General features: G+C 40.8%; 1 protein-coding gene across 27 annotated transcripts in view; it reads right to left on the bottom strand.

Annotated features, from left to right (window-relative positions):
• PLXNB2 (plexin B2) overlaps window positions 1-12,054 on the bottom strand; it is a 251,026-nt gene that overhangs the window by 163,214 nt on the left and 75,758 nt on the right. For 15 of the 27 annotated variants that reach the window (XM_040672252.2, XM_040672406.2, XM_040672416.2 and 12 more), the window contains one exon: window positions 11,378-11,554. The gene's annotated coding sequence lies outside the window, so the exon portion shown is untranslated. Of the gene's footprint in view, window positions 1-11,377; window positions 11,558-12,054 lie in introns of all 27 variants that reach the window. The other 12 variants (XM_040672271.2, XM_046898597.1, XM_015275224.4 and 9 more) reach the window with 1 other exon arrangement.

A 12,054-nucleotide genomic window follows, 5' to 3' on the forward strand; every position in this document is an offset into this window, starting at 1 on the left:
CAGCTCTGCCTCACTACACCGATGGCCTCCAGTACCAAAGCTGTTTATAGCTTTGGCCTCAGGAGCACAATATTACTTACTGCATAATACAGAATATCATGTTCCCTCATATAAGAGAAATACAGTGCTCCTTGAGACTAAACATAGGCAGACAACTGCAGTGATATGGAGTATGATACTCCTTTGTATGCATATTCCTTTGCATGCACATGGAGTATGATGATACTCCTTTGTATGCATTACAAACATATAAACTGCTGCTGTCATATATATTTTCCAGTCTTGCTTTCTGTGCAAAACTTGAGAGCATCTTTTGGATCATCTTCATTACATATGTCAGACAACTTTGTTGTTGATGACTCTCAGCCTTCAACACAAATTCACGGAAGGCAGAAGTTATGATCATTTTCACCTTAAATAGGGCATCCCATTCTCTGCTTTATTCTCAGTCAATTTCTACAGAGTTCTCCAAACACAGCTGGGAAAATGCTAATGCTAGAGAAAAAATAATTTGTTTACTATATGTATTTGGTAAAGCTTTCTCAGCACTTGCATGCAGTATTTCTAGGGAAAGGAATATAGACAGCCTATTTGCTTTTGCAGTACTTCACCAGATTCAACTTCAGTCTGAACAGTCAAACATTATGGCAGTCTTTCTGTAGCCAAGTTTGCATCCAAGTGGAAAAAAAAATTAGGAAGGAGAAAGAGAGGACCCCACAGATCAACTTTGCAATGTGAACCTGGAAAATGTGCAAAATCACTTTTGGTCTCCTTCTGTTTGTTTTTAAATAGAAACAGTAGAAGGTCCTTGCTTAGCTGTGCTACTCATTGCTGAAACTGAAAATGCTGAAGAGCACCTTTCCTAAAATTACATAGCAACAGTGTGGAAATAGCTATCTCAGTGAGCCAACTAACCTCTCTTTATCAGCTGAGAAAAACAGGCACTTGTAGAATGCAATTAATCTTCTCCTAAGTGGAGAGCTAAAACTGTGTGCTAAGGAACAGTCCAGAAGCGCCCCCCCCTTTTTTTTCCATTGACTGTGAAGAAAATCTGAATTTTTCAGCTTCTTCTGCATTTATATTTTCACCAAGAAGCATTTCATTCATGAAGAGGAGAAAAAAAAAAAAAAAAAAAAGATAAGTAAATTTGTCTGTGATCAAGAAACTGGAAAATTCTTGTAAAAGAATCTAACGCATCAGACCAGCAAGATCGAGGAGACTCAATGTGAAAGAATATAAATAGGTAGCGATGATGACAAGAGTAGCTTGACAGTTTATTGACTGTGAATGGTTTTCCCATCAGGAAGAAAAGAATAAACATCATTTCTGAGTGCCAGATATGAGGCACAGTAATATAAGTAAGTATACAGCTGGCTGACTCTAGAGTAGACCTTGCAGATAACTGTAGGTTAGCATAGTAGTTTTAAACCATACAGTGCCTTTTAAGTAATTTACAGGCTTCTATCCCTGCAATCTATATTCTGCATACAGAAAATTGAATGAATTTTCTCCCGGACATTGAATACAGGCATATCCTAATGTCAAATTTTAGCACACATGCCTGTCACCTGAAAGAACTAAGCTCACAGAGAACAGAACAGGAAACAGAAACATCTGGTAGGATAGCCTCTTCACACATACACACAAATTATAAAATAAATTCTATTTATTCACAGTCTGGCAGAAAAGGATGAGGACAAAGAACCCTGGCACATCAAACCTAAGATAGTCAGCAAAATTTATGTTCTTAAAAGCCTGAAGGACTGAAGTAAAAGATGTCATTCTGAGACCACACCTGAACTGCTCTCAGGACATACAATGGCAGTGCAGGTGAATGCCCATCTCCAAGCTATCCAAGTTCAGTTGAATATGGGCAAGTGGGAACGTAGAGTAGAGCAGCAGCAAAGTTTCCCAGGCATGTACTGATGTGAGAATTTAGTTACTCTAGCCCTCTGTTAGAGGTCATCTGCTCTTCCCTGGTATCAGTGGGATTTTAGCAGGGTCCCTCAATTTTTCAAGGCATCACCCAACTCCTCAGATTGATGTGAGCACCCCTTGTAAATGCTGGTATGGAACTTCTTTATGGACTAACAGGAATGGAGGTGCTGTTTGCAGATTCTCTTCTGTTCTAATTCTCTGCCCTGTACCTTACAGCAGCATTTCTACTTCATATGACTGCATGTAAGGAGATGCTGGTGAGATAGAGGGAGCAAGAGAATCTCACACACTAAGAATAGCATGAATGCCGTCTTTCATGAGGAATGTGACTTTGGAGGATCCTGAACTCGAGATCTTTTCTATAGTTGCCCAGATATTCCATCTGCATAAAGATCTTTAGATGATGGTCACTTCTGTCACTACGTCACTGCCAATTCCACAGATACTGCTCTCTCTTCAGGGCACTCAGGCATTCATTGCCAATAAATGCATCCTGGAAAGTCAATAATTCCCAGAGGCCATCGCAAGTTAGTGTATGAGCAAGATTTCCACTGAATTTCCATGAGGTCCCACCTTTCTTTGCATTACTCAAAGATTTACCACCTTTTTTGAAGTGCTACCAAGTGACACAAAGTCCATTTAAAGAAGAACAAAACACACTGATGGTCCATGATGGAGACTAATTCACTTCCACAGTTAGTGTAGTTTAATTTTAACACAAATTGGTTTGCAGCAATTCTCAACGGATTGAAATCAAATAGAAGGGAACTTCTCCTTTTACAGCTTGCAGGTACTTTTTGGCAGTTCTAAACAAAGCCATCTTTAAGCGGAGCTCGGAGAGCATCCTTAAGTAGGCTCTTTCATTCCTTTTCTGTAACCTGAACAATAGAAACCGCGATAAAAGCAACTTCCAGTCACAATAAATGCATTGTTCCAGTTTAATTAGTGTTTTGCCAATACAATTGGTGTGTAAGAGGTCAGAGGAACAGAAAATTGTATACTGTAGAGATCACGCTGTCAGGTAGCACATTAGAAATATTAAAAATGTTTTCCATGACTGTTCTGCAACATACCCACATTGGACCAGCAGAATAGCACGTGCACCAACTCATTCTTTGTAAGTGGGAAGCTGAACCCTGTAATCTCTTTATCATCCTGTCAGTGAATTAATGGTCATTACCATGAACAGATTCTTATTTTATCAAGCAAGTCAAGGCATCAGGGGTGCTTTTCATATGATAATAACGTTTTACACCACAATTAAACAAGTACAAATTTTTCAGCTTTAGCACAGGCTTAGTCGCAACCTTGCAACTTACAAACACCACCTTAAAATCTTATCAGACACTTCTGCAGTAAACTGCTCTCTTTATGACCAAATCTCTCTCATTCCCTCTCCTCCAAATACAGTACAAAAAGATTAGAGGTGTAAACAACAGGGAAAACTCTCACCTGAGAAAAAACCTTTCCTACACATTGTAACACTACCATCCTGAGCACAGACATGGAGCTGAACAAAGAGCTTAACATGTGTTTTCATTCAAGATTACCAAAATTCCAACGAATGCTGATTTTCGTTATCAGCACTAAAAAATATTCTAACAAACATCCTCATGTCAACAGTTACATATTTTCAAAACAAAAATCTCCCATTGGGCTTTATTTGTTATCAGCAAGAAATAGTTTTGCAACATTCTGTTTCCAACTCCCCTTCCACGAACAACAATCACCACCACTGCTAATTTCTTAGATTTTTCAAAATATTTTACTGGTCTAAACAAGCACATAAATCAATTTTCATTCAAGTATGAAGACCTCCAAAGTTAGATTTATTTATTTATTTTTCTTAAATTGCTTTTGTGCGTTTGTTTGTTTGTTTAAGATATCCATGTGCATTTAAATTGAGTAGTAGTGGTGGTTTGGTTTGGTTCTCAAACAATGATTCTAATCTTATCACTGAATATAAAACATAAATCAAGAACTGGACTGCAGCTAAGTGTGAGCACATGAACAACAGGAGAGAGACTGCATGCAGTGTTGATCTTGGACCCTAGAAGAAATTTTATTCAAAGTTTGATGATCTTCAAAGATGACTCCTGATTTTCTGTGTTATCTCTGGACACCTCATGTACAGCAAAATAATGATAATAAAAAAGAAATAGCTGAGTCTTAAGTCCACTTCTGCAATACCTCCCAGATAACCGTTGCTGTTTCCTTTTTTAAATTGGAAAAGTCTGGAGAACTGGAGGAAGAGAAAGAAAGCACAGGGAAGAAACAGCTACCCTCAGAGAAGCACTCCAAGCTCATGCTTACTGTACCGTAGTGCTCTCCCAGGACAGAAAACTCATTCACCACATAAATCTATTAAATATGGGAGCTGATGAAAGATGTGAGAGCACTGGAGAAAAATAGGCTGTGACTGCTGCCAACAGTTCCTGTTTGCAATGGTTTCTCCTCCCAGGGTGGGCACACCAAAGAGTTGATTGCAGATTGTGGGCTACCTGTGATCACCACCGTCAGTGCCATATCCACTCTGGGCCAAAACCAAACCTATGATCAATAGGGAAAGGCTCTTAGGTTGTGTGCTGTCCTCCAGAGCCATTCCTCTTTACAAAACCACATTTAATTGGTATGAAATAAGGCATTGCCAGATGGTAAGACACAACATTAACATGCTGTATGGTAATCTATGTATAAAAGAAGTTGAAGTCCAGATTTTAAAGTATAATTAATGATTTCTGGGTGCTCAGTTCAACTTGCTCTGAAGAAATGCTGAGTTCAGCTCCTGGAGGTAATTAAAAAAACAAAAGCTGGCTCCCTTAACAACTCTTAAGCTCAACCAGCTTTGGGTTGAGGTACCCAAAGTTTTGTTTTGGGATGGTTGCCATGAGGCCCTCTGCAGAACAACCTTGGAAAACAAATTAAGCCACAATACATCGTGTATTAAAAAACAAAACTTGTAGTCCTCACAGCAGATTGCTCCACAGTCACTACTCAGACAGCCTCTGTGGGTGGGGTAAGCATACATTTACAAAAGTGGATAAAAAACAAAAGAAAAAAAAAGGTCTTTCCTGGGGGCCCAGGCTGGGCCATGAGGTAAGCAGCGCATGAACTTGCTCTGAAGCTAGGGTGTGCTGCGACTACCGTGTGTGTGTGCTGTTCCCTGCAGTAAGCATGAGGTATCAGCCCAGGCAGCAGGTACCCCAGCTCTGGCCTTCATCCATCCCAGCAGCTTGGGACCTGTGCTTACACCCAAAACACAGACACAGCCCCACAAGCTAACCAGCATGCTGTGGCATCTTGTCTTGTCCCAGTAGGCCCTTCTGCAGGACAAATGACTGGCTGCCCAGATGTGGGTGGCTTGTTGTAGCTGATTTGCCATCAAAGACTGCCAGGAACAGAGTTCATTGCTTAAATAACAGTGAAACATTATAGTAGCTTCAGCTTGGTCTGAATAGAGGCCCACACCTCTGCATGTGCCTCCCAAATCCGAGACCATCAGCCACTCATCTGTGAGGCATCAACCAGCGTTGAAGGCAACCAGCTGGATGACCCAAGCTGGCAACCACTACAGTTGGACAAATCTAGCCAGACAGCTACCCTCCAGTAGCCGTTCAGTTGTACCCAAGTGTCCACTTGGGCATGGGGCTGACCTCCACTGAGGGACTACGAGACCCTAGAGAGGTGATAAGTCCTACATAGAAGGGACAGAGACACAGATCAAATCCTTTTTCACAAAAAGCCAGCTAAAAGATTGGCTGAAAAGATCATCTAGATGTCCTTATGAGCTCTTATCTTATGGGATCGTTACACTGGTTCTCCTGTTCATGAAGATACTCCTACGCCAAAGATATCAACAGCAAGAAGTGTTTACATCACCTCCTCTGTCCCCGCATTGCCTAACTGTCAGGTGACAGCAGAAAAAAGATGCTTCTTCTGTCTTAATATTTATCTGTTTTTAGATGTGTTTATGGCTCAGTCTAAAATACCTGAAAGGAATGTGATTGCGCACTATGCACCCTAGTCGTACTGAGCAGAACCTAATTTTACAGGTGACACAAAAAGCAGCCTCCTTTCCATGCTCACACAAGATACACACTCAGAATTAAAAACAAAAAAACAAACAAACACACAAAACCCACAACAATAGTCCACGTGCTTTCTGCTAACCAAAGAATGCAAATCAATTGGTGCTGGCAGACTATATTCTTCCCTCCTCTCTAGAAAGATCTTCCATGCAGAAGATGCTGTATGTGCCCAATGAACTCTGTCTTCCACAGCATCCTATTAAATTCTCAATTAGAAAATAAAATAGATAGTAATATTACACTAGCTGTTTCCATGTAGTGGTCAACAATCTTCATTATAGACATAATACTTACAGTGCAACTATCCACCAAAGAGAAACCTGAATTGTCTCAAATTACTGCTGCAGCGTTAAAGTGCGTTAACTGCCAAAGTAGTCAGGAAGTTAATAGATTTGTTTATGGACTAGACAAAGCTTAATTAAATGAGGCAGCTCTGAAGAACAGTAAATCCTCTCTCCTCCTGTCTTTCCCTCCCCCCCTTTTTTATTCCCAGAGTATCTTTCTCCTAGTGGCATTCCTCTTCCTAATAATCCCATCACAAATGACAGATATGTTATCAGTCATCACTGGGATTTGACACATTCTTAATACCTGTCACGACAGCTCTGAAGTCTGCATGCTACCCCATTGTATTCCACAGCATTTGCAGGAGGTAATGGACACATCAAATCGCAGTCAATAGCTCTGCTTCATTGGACTGCTGAAGGTTTGCTGTGTAGAAGAAGACGATTAAAAAAAGCTAATCTGTGATTATTCCAAATTACAGACTGAATAAGTAAATATAAACCATTAACCACTACAAATAGCTTTTGCACTTTCTATGACTATGTTCATTCCAAGATAGATTGGCCATATTGTTGAATGTGTTATTATATATTTATTGATAAGAATGGTTTTTAACTTTTTTTTTTTTTAATCTGTAATCGTAACAGTACAAAAGAGATTAATAAATCAAAGTCTTTATGTTTGGAACGTTTGGACGTTGTGTTGAGGGACATGGTTTAGTGAGAACTATTGGTGATGGGTGAATGGTTGGACTGAATGATCCTGTGAGTCTTTTCCAACATTTGTGATTCTGTGACTCTATGATTCTACGATTTTATTGAAAGGATTAAAGTGTTACACCTGTAACATGGGAGTGTATTGCTGCATCATATGCTTTTCCTTATTTTAGTAGAGAATCCGATGCAAAGGTAAGGTGCAAGTCAAAGCTAGAGCCAGAGTTAATGTCAGAGACAAACACTTGAACTTACACAAAAACAATGAGACCATGAAGCGTGTCGTACAAAGTAATGTCAATGCTATAAAGGCATAGGTGACACATGAGCACTGAGGAATACAAGTTTCAAAAGAGGAAGGGGATTCAGCATGGGAGAGCTCCATGACTGGGGCACGAAACAAAGACAGAATCTTACCAATGAGTGGTAAGAACAAGAAACCCCAACAAGTAGGTGTATGAGAACATTTCTAATGTCAGGTGATTTCTATGGACCTCTAACCACAGATAATTTCATTTTAATTTGTTCAAGCCGCCAAAATAACTGTGACAAATATGGCACTCCACGGAACCCATTGAAAACCGAAATCTCAAAACAGATATATTTTCTTTAAAACAAACTCAGATTTTCCTTCAGATGACCCTGGTCATCCATGTGCAGTACTTTCCAGGCACAAAAATGAAATAACTTCTTTCTGTAACATCTCTTCAGAGATGAACTTAAAGACTTTCCTATTTTAGCTGAGCTGCTGCGAAGCACCATATAGCTAGTCCCTGCTAACGGCATATAAACTACAAGGCAGCAGTGGGCCTTGTCATTAGTAAATGCAATCACTTCTTGTTCTCAGTGCATTTACAGTTTTGCACAAAAGTAAAAAACAAAAAAACAGTCAAAAACAACAAAAAAAACCTAACACAACAAAAACAAAAAACCCACACAGATTAGAAACAATGCAGCCCTGTGCACACAAGTAACTTAAGGCCCTTTCAGCAAGGCAATAAAGCAAAAGCAGAACCGCGAGTAGCATGCTGAAGTCAAAAGGGAATGTCTTAGTGACATCAATGAGCTTTGGAGAAGGTCTGGAGTCAGTAAGACAGGCAACACACGCTCAGCAAACTAAAGAACTGCACATCCTTTGGACAAAATTACCAACCAATATTAAGGGGTCTCAAAAGGTTGTTTGCATTTAGAAGGAATTAATGAGTAGCCTCTCATAAAACCAGTGGAATTACCCAAGAGCAGATCTTGCACCTGCAAGCACTCAGGTGCAAAGCAATGGCATCTGGGGTATCAGGGGCTCCAACCCACAATGCGTCTCGGCAGTATGTGAAATCCTGCCCTGTAGTAACAGCAGCAATTGAGTATAATCTCACCCAGCCAGAATGAAGTGCTCTTAGAGAGGGCTAAGTTTGTAGCAGTGGGCTTCCTACCATATCAGATACTGCGTGTTCTTCAGCAACCAACGTAAAAACACACCATAAACACACTTAGCATCCCATCTTCTGATGTCAACCTTGTGCCAGAGCCTGCTCCGGGTCCCATGTATGCTGCTGGGCTGCACACAGTCGTGGCAGCCCCACCGCGAAGCCTTCCCAACGAATACGGTGAGCTGGCTGCACTCCAAGGAGCATTACAGCTTCCCCTGCTGCCTGCACTCCCGGTTATTCCTTTCATATACACCCTCAGCTGTAAGCAAATCAACATGCCAATCGCTTGGGACACATGGCTTAGCTTATACTTAAGACTTGCCATTCGGGTTTGTGCTTTGGACATTGATTTCTATTGTCTCAGCTATCACTCAACAAAAGGGCATTTAATTGCTGTCTCATTTAGTCTGGGGGGAGGGGGGAACAACTTTTATCAGCCCTCTGATTGATGGCAGTCATTAGCACCTTCCAGCACAATGCCACTTATTAGAAGCCCCATTTCCATGGGAAGTTCATTGCCACACAAGTGAACTGGGGCTGCGGCTGCACTCTTTAACAACTCCAGAGACGTGAAATGAGTCTGCAAAAATGCATATGCCAGCCACCCATTTAAGAGGGGAAACTTTGAAGATTAATGAAGTTTGAAGAAAGCTTCTTGAAAGAAAAAGAAAAAAAAAGAAAAGTTAGGAGAAAACTCACCATTTCTGTTTCTCTTCTCGAGCACCACCATGCAGTTACTTAAATGGTTGTAACACAGCACCCAACCGGATCGATCCTAAGGTACGCACAGCTAACGCCAGGAAGCGCTCAATATCCCCACACATCAAAGTTTATAATTGCCTACCATGAAAGGCAGCGCTGAAGAATTCCATAAACTATTTTGCCCCTTATATGAGCATTTTCTATTTCCTTTGTGATGGAGGAATGAAGAAAATTAATATCCACATCCAATATCCCACATGTTCTGTAGAGCGATGAGCCACACACGCCGTGTTCTAGCCAAACTGCTGACCATGGACTTTTAGTACTCAGTTCATTTTATTAAAAAGCACAGGGATGCTAATCTTTCTTTCAAAGGAACAGACCTCAAGAAACAACCAGATCAGTGAAGGCTTCTTGAAAAGGAAATACCACCTTTTATCAGTCCAGTTATGAGGAACTTGAAGTAATTTCAGTAAAAGTCTAATGTCTACTTTGAAAATTATAACGATGCGAGCTATCAAAACGTTTAATCATCGCAGAATCTAAGACCAAGCCCATTTTGAACATCAAACCTCCCAGCCAGGCGTACAAAAGCGCTGTGTATTATCAGACATGCCTTAGTGCAGTTTTGGAAGCCTTTTCCATTGGGGAGGCAGCTCGCTAAGGCTGACTGCAGGGAGCCGACGCGTGGCCAAACGCATGGCTCATTTGTGGGAGCGCTAACCGCAGCCTGGCACAGAGGCCTTTGCAGCCATGTCACCTACACCCACAGAAAAGTGCTCCTGGCTACTCTCAGAGCATATCCTGTGTTATTCACATAACTGATTTAAAATTTCATTGCAAAATTACAGAAACTGCTCTGCTATTATTCCCTTTTAGCGGGTCCACCCATCCTCCACAGGATGTTCCTCAGTGATACTCGTCTTCCCTCATGCATATTTCTAAATGAGCTTAAATAGCTATTTTCATGCTTTCCCCTGCATTTTGAAAAATCATGGTTTTAGGTAGATAAATGAATGTGCGTAGGAGGGAATATTTTTTTTTGTTTTAAAACAGCTGTCTTCATTGTTATTCATTTTGCAGCTCGCGTGTAAAGCCGTATTTTGATCCCTCCCTTTCCAAATAGTTTCTAAGCGAAAGTAAAAACTTCATACAAAGAAGAAGCATGTAAAAAACAAAAGCCAAAGAACAAAAACTACTCCCAAACTGGCATGCAGCCAGTTGCCAGCTAAATGATATTATACACTCGGTTTTCTTAACAAGGCTCTTTGCAAATTTTATTTTCCTCTCCCATTGTTTTGTTTCTCTTCAGTGTCAGACAGGAGACACGTGTTTCTCTTTCTGTAAAGGCTAAGTGCTACCTTCCCAAAAGTATAGTCCGTGGATAATTATTACCAGTAGCGAAAGGCTGACGTTTCAGCTGCAAAGGCAATTCCAGAGAAATGCTTCATGTTTCCCTCCAACCTCGTTCCAGACTGGAAGGAGCACTCCAGCAGCACTTCCAGGAACGTCACCAGTACCCAGCAAGCAGTCTAAATGGTTTTAAACTGATTAGCAGCTAAAGAACAGACCAAGGACCATGTTGGAGTAACCCCTCTGTCAATCTTCACTTCAGGTCTCTTTGGATGCTTATGTTTAAAGAAAACTCTTAGCTGGACAAGGGAGTTTTAGAGGCCAGTTGCTGAGAATCCTGTCAAGCCAGCATAGGCTAATCAATGTGAACAGGTCCTGGAAAAGAACTGAATCAAATCTCTCTGATTGTCCACAGAGATGCAGTCAAACCTGAACACCTTCAAGATTCAGTTTAATCACACATCTGCTCAGTGTCCCAGTGGGAGACTCAGAACCTAAGTGCAAAATTAGGGCAAGCAATAGCACAGCAGTCAGCCGGAGCATCTTGCTGGCAGCGGCACAAACCTGCTCTGCTCTCCTAGCAAGCATACCAGCTATAAATAGGTTTATAAATACAGAACCTCTGCCAAGCAGCTCCTTCTTTCTTTTCTTTTTTCTTCCTTCTTTTTTTTTTTTTTGCTAATCTTTAATGCCTCTTGCAAGATTGCCTCCTAAAGTTTTATCTCCATTAATAGTAATAAACATTTATTATATGCTTCAGCAACATTTGTAAGTTTTGAAGAATAACAACAAATTTGCTGAGAAAAAATAGAACAATAATATCCCATTTTAAAAAGCCAAGAGTATTAAAAAAAAGAAAAAGCAAGCTTACCTGAAAAAATTCACATTAGAATTGTGTGTGCACACCCTGCTTGGGAGAGAAGAGCTGACTTCCGCTGGGTCTTCAAGAGGGATGCAGTGGTGTCTGGGTTTAATTGTGTCCAGCTGTGCTCCGAAGGTACCAGGCCAGCCCCAGACCTGAGCCCTGTGCTGTCACCGTCAGTCTTCTCTACTGGAACAACAGAAAATGATCTTAGCATGCAGGAACGATGCAGTGTTTCACCTTCAAGACCCAGTGATGGACATTCGCACTGACTGCTAGAGATTCAGTACAGCCTTATACAAAGGGAAAGCCATTAACACTGCTGTTGTCAATAAGCACAGCTCTCACTTGGCCTTTCCCAAGCACAGGTGCCCTCTCAAGACATCTTGGGAAAATGCAAAGCCCTTGAAAACTATTAACAAAGCATTCTAGCTTTCCCTTGGAAGGGTCATGTTTCTTGAAGATAAAGATAAGTCCACAGTAAACTTATTTAGACATCATCTATGGCAAGAACACTTTATGATAAGAATTTGACTTTGAGCTGTCAATGCCTGGCTGACCAAATAAACCAGTGCTAATTTCAAACAAAGGCATTAAACAAAGACTTAAATTACCTTGTACTTTCATCTACTCTCATTCTCTTGTGTTCCTTTTTTTCCCTTTTCCCTCCCAACCCCTACATAGTT

Source organism: Gallus gallus, chromosome 1 (assembly GCF_016699485.2).
Source record: "Gallus gallus isolate bGalGal1 chromosome 1, bGalGal1.mat.broiler.GRCg7b, whole genome shotgun sequence".
Lineage (NCBI taxonomy): Eukaryota > Metazoa > Chordata > Aves > Galliformes > Phasianidae > Gallus > Gallus gallus.